We start from the raw sequence: 5,224 nt of genomic DNA on the forward strand, positions 1-5,224 counted from the left end.
GCCTTTGCCGTTACCTGAGTCTTTGTTGAATAATCTTCAGATTTGATTTCCAGGCCATTAACGTCTGATATCACTTTTGCAACATGGAGCAACTAAAATCAGCAAGATTCTAGTCCCGGAAAGAAAGGAGAGACCTTCTAAGAAAAGATAAATCATCCATCATACCCTTACACAAAGACTGAGCTAACGCTGGAAGCCGAAGCTGAAGAGGGGGCCGTACCTCTTTCTCTCTCGAGCTCCTGCTTTGTATCTCGTTTCATTTCTGCTGCTCCCTCTCTCGGCTGATGTGTTCTCGGTAAAGAATACCCACTCGACGCCCACTCAGACGTGTGTGTTTCAGCAACTGGGGCCTCCCTCTCTTCAATCCTCAGCTGACGTGTTGCAGCTCCCAACAGGCTAATGTTTTCTGTGCGGCGCATTATCCTCCCTGAGAGCGAAAACAGGACTTTCTAAAAAAATAGGCTTGCTGCAACTGACGTAAAGGTAAAAGCCGATGTTAAATAAATTAACGGTATTAAAATCTTCTTATTTTTTCCTAATGACATTGGTGCTATTGGCCCTATAATTCCTTGAATGGTTGGGGTAAATGTGTATCCTAGTTGAGTGAGCCAAGTCAGAATTTTTCTCTGCTCCCACCTAGGCTTTATTTTAATGTCAGAGGGAACAGGGAAGGTAGGTAAGGTGAGGACAAAACAAAGCTTGTCGTTATCTTTATTTAAAATGCTAGTGGCAAGTGAACTTCCAGAGCTTTTTGGACAGAGCATTTTGAGGGGGCACCAGAGGTACTCAGACACGGGAGAAGCACAAAGCCACTCAGAGAGACTCAATGCATGCTTCATGCACTCCACAGAGAGTCCCTGCAAGTAAGTATGATTGTAACAATTAAAAAAAACCCCAAACCCTGTCAATCTAATTCTTCGTGACCCAAGATCATGATGTTGATGCCAGCTGCAAAGGAACTCCGGCTGCGCAGTAAACTGTGACGTACGTAGGAGTCCAAAGGCAAAGGGAAGGGTAACATTGCTGATGTGACTCACTCAAAAGCCATATGATTTTTTGGGAAGTGTTCACTGAAACCTGACTTACCAGCCATCTGTATTAAAAGATTCTGCGTAGGTGTATTTCTCCACTCTCCACCACATCTTGGAGACTGGGAGGTGGCAAAGACAGGTCGTCTCCTGTCATGTTAGAGCAGATCAAGGTGTTTAAGAGCTTCCTCAGCCAGGGCTGTATACACAGAAGTCACATTAGCCCTGGGAATAAAGAAAAGTCTGATCTGACAGCTGTGATACCGAAGAAAAGTACCTATCTTTAGAGGCCTGCAGATGGTTTCTTAGGTCTTTTTGCAGCAGGAGGAGGAATTCTAGCTGGTCTGAGGCTTCATGTCCATTTTTCTGGGTTAAATAATAACAAAGCACTTAGGGAAGAATTGGGACTGGTCTTAAAAAAGTGCTAAAAAGGGAAGCCTGCATTACACATTTTAATTTGCCAACTCCCCTCCTTCCCAGAAGGACAAACCCCAGGAAATTCTGCCTCCAAAAGGTGGAAGATGACCCGGAGAAGTGGTAGAAGTACCGCTAGAAGACCACAGATGAGACAGAAAGCCACATCACATGAACAATAATAAGCCTATGGGCAAAAAAGATACAAGCGTTTGGCGGAAGTCTTGCAAATTGTACTTGGGAATGGTTTGCTTTTTGGGAGCTCAGCCGCTCTACTGGTCTCCAGCTTTAATTTTGCAGGTGGATTTGCCTCCAACAAGGTGGTTGACTTGATTGGGTGGACTGCAGAGAAGTCCTGTTAGGTTGGTGATCTGCTGGCCTGCAGGCTTGAGCAGTGTCACATGCGCCCTAAGAATGATTTTAGCTTTTGTGGGTATCTCTAACTTCGCTAGACTTTTTTTTTTTTTCTCTAATTAAGTATTTAAAGACCCTTTTCCGTGTGACTGGTGTTAATGCTAATTTGAGCTGTCTTTTCAGCGCCCATTTTCTTAAGCTCCTACAATGTCCACGCAGCCAACTGCAAAAAAGCCAGGTGTGACTTCAGCTGAGGTAACAGCTTAAGAAAACAAAGCTTTTAAGAAAACAAAGTCTTCACTGGCGTTTAGTTTGCCCCCGTGGTGATGGTTGTTTTCGGTCTATATTAGAAAGCCCAGAAAGCAGTAATGTGAACAAAGCCATAGACCGTCCCGATCTGTTGATTACAAACACCGATGCTGCTCGTCTTGTGGCTGCGCTACACACTGGTGCCACATCTTCTCTCCCCCAGAGGCCTTGTGAGGGAAGCGCTACGGGTAAGATGGCAGCTGGAGGCCGTTTGACCCCAAGCAGAGTGGAAAAAGGGTTTAAGATGGCACAAAGCAAGCCAGTGAGCCAAAGACACCTCCCTCCCTTCCTGAACCCGGCACTAGAAATCTCAGAAAACTGCATTTTTAGGGAGAACACAGCAAAAAGTCAGGGGCTGGCTGCTTGAGTTATTAAGTGGTAGGAAAGTGAAATTTGAAAACAACATTGTTATTTCTGTCTCCTTTACACAACCTAAAGACTGAAAAACCTGTCTGCACATCCAGCTCCACAGTGAGCTGTTGCGTCCTAGCACTGCCTTTCCCAAACCACACCATAAGGAGATGGTGAGATTGAGTTTTAACGCCTTTCAGCTCTCTTTTTGCCTCTCTAGGGGACATCAACAGGTTAATTGCTGCTCCCCAAAGCTCTGCACACCAGACTGTGGGATTTCACTTCTTGTGGCAGGAACACTAGGCCTGGGCTTTCCTATACGATCAGCCCAAAGCAAGTCACAATCCAGAAAATAATCTGCTTTTTCAAGCTGTTAAAGAAGCCCTTTGTGAAAGGTATTAAATGCTGAAAGCCAAGGAGGGCCTGAGAGTCTCCAACAGTGTCCCCTTCCCCGTCTCTGGAGGCATGCTCTAACAGGGGTGCCCCGCCACCCTCCGCGGATGAGTGCCATCCCTGTGCTCCCACACGCCCCAAACAGCAGCCTGGGGGCTGAGCGACTCCCTCTCTCCTGTGCTCCTCCCCATACACTTCACAGTTCCTCTGTTCCTTCACAGAGAGTCGGGCCTTCTAGCCGAGTTCACACTTGCACGATCTAGCAGCCACTGCAAATCTGCCTTTTGAGCTGATTTAGTTCTTGAGCAGTGCTGTCAGGACCAAATCCTCCAATAAGAAGTTTTGTGGTCTCTGCTTATGCTCAAACATTAATTCCTCTGTCTGTTCGGAGCTGTCTGTCCCAGTTTTTCTAGGAGAACGCTGAACCAGACAGGATTGCGAGAATCTTGTCATCAATGCAACAAAATGCAGTTGGCTTTCAATTATGCCAGGTGAACTGAAAAGGAATAACCCAGAAAAAGCAGACGTGGATCTGAGAAACCTCAGAAAAGCTGTAAAGAGGTCTGCAGAGAGCAAGCGTACATGAAAGCACGGCCAGGATGCAGAGACTCCTAATCTCTGCAATGCCTGGGGGCAGCCTGCCTGGGCAAAGCTGTGCTGAGAGGGCATCAAAATCCAGAATCAGGGTCCGTATCACAAAAGGCTGGGAACTTTCAGAACAACTTAGGGCCACAAAAATGCTCAGGGGGCTGGAGTAGCTCCCCTGTGAGGACAGGCTGAGAGAGTTGGGGTTGTTCAGCCTGGAGAAGAGAAGGCTCCATGGGGGGACGTTATAGCGGCCTTATAATACCTGAATGGGGCCTATAAGGAAGATGGGGACAATCTTTTTAGCAGGGCCAGGTGCGATGGGACAAGGAGTATTCGTGTTCAACTGAAAAAGGGGAAATTTAGACTGGATAAAAGGAAGAAATTTTTTTACAATGAAGGTGGTGAAACACTGGCACAGGCTGCCCAGAGAGGTGGTAGATGCCCCATCCCTGGAAACATTCAAGGTCAGGTTGGACGGGCCTCTGAGCAACCTGATCCACCTGAAGGTGTCCCTGCTCACTGCAGGGGGTTGGACTAGATGGCCTTTAAATGTCCCTTTCGACCCAAACCATTCTATGATTCTATCCCTCAGCCCTGGGGTGCTCACTGATGTGTCAAGAGGGAAGCCTCGCTGCTCGTCCATTTTTTGTGGACAGTCACAGAGACCCCTTTGCCCTCAGCTGTGTCTGTAAGGCTGCAGTGTCCCCTTTCTACCTCACCCTCTGGTTTCCAGGCAGCTGCTGGGGGAGCTGGAGCACTTAGGAAGCCCAGCCTCTGCGCCCACACCTGGCACTTCTGCTGCACGGCCCAGTGAGGCCTTTAAAGCCTCCCTCAGACACCCCCTCACTCCCTCAGACACCCCCTCTCTCCCTCAGACACCTCTATCTCCCTCAGATACCTCTATCTCCCTCAGACACCCCCTCAAACACCTCTATCTCCCTCAGATACCCCCTCTCTCCCTCAGACACCCTCTCTCCCTCAGACACCCCTCTCTCCCTCAGACACCCCATCTCTCCCTCAGACACCTCTATCTCCCTCAGACACCTCTATCTCCCTCAGACCCCCCTCTCTCCCTCAGACACCTCTATCTCCCTCAGACACCCTCTCTCTTCCTCAGACCCCCCCTCTCTCCCTCAGACACCCCCTCTCTCCCTCAGACACCCCCTCTCTCCCTCAGACACCTCCTCTCTCCCTCAGACACCTCTATCTCCCTCAGACACCCCCTCTCTCCCTCAGACACCCCATCTCTCCCTCAGACACCCCCTCCCCTCCTCACGGCGCGGCGGGCGGGCGGGCGGGCGGGCGGCAGGTGGCAGCCTCGCTCCGCCGTTCCCGCCCGCTGCGGGCCGCGCGGCCGCCACCGGCCCGCCTCGGCCCCAGGGCGGGAGACCCCGGCTTCTGCGGTGCCCTGCCGGCTTGGCCGCCTCCCGTTCGGCTCCAGGCGTCGTTTTTAATGTTCTTCATCCCACAGCTCAGTCATTGAATGTCTTAAAAATAATCACGGCACCCAGTGGAATAAAGGCAGGGTGGTTTGTTGTTGGGTTTTTTTGGGTTTTTGTTTTTTTTTCTGCATGAGTTTGACTGAAAATGTAATTTAGAAGGGACTTTGCTAGCCCCATACGAATACAGTGAGGTAAAGTGACGGGAACAGTGAGTGGATTTATATTCTGTCTTTTTTTTTGGTGAGCCCAGAGCCTACGCCCATAGCTGCAGCTTTGGGGCTTCTGCTCTGTCCATATCTGCCTCCAAAGTTCACGTTAAACACCGACTCCAGAAACAAAATGATG

The sequence above is a fragment of the Leptosomus discolor genome, chromosome 8 (assembly GCF_034619465.1).
Source record: "Leptosomus discolor isolate bLepDis1 chromosome 8, bLepDis1.hap2, whole genome shotgun sequence".
Lineage (NCBI taxonomy): Eukaryota > Metazoa > Chordata > Aves > Leptosomiformes > Leptosomidae > Leptosomus > Leptosomus discolor.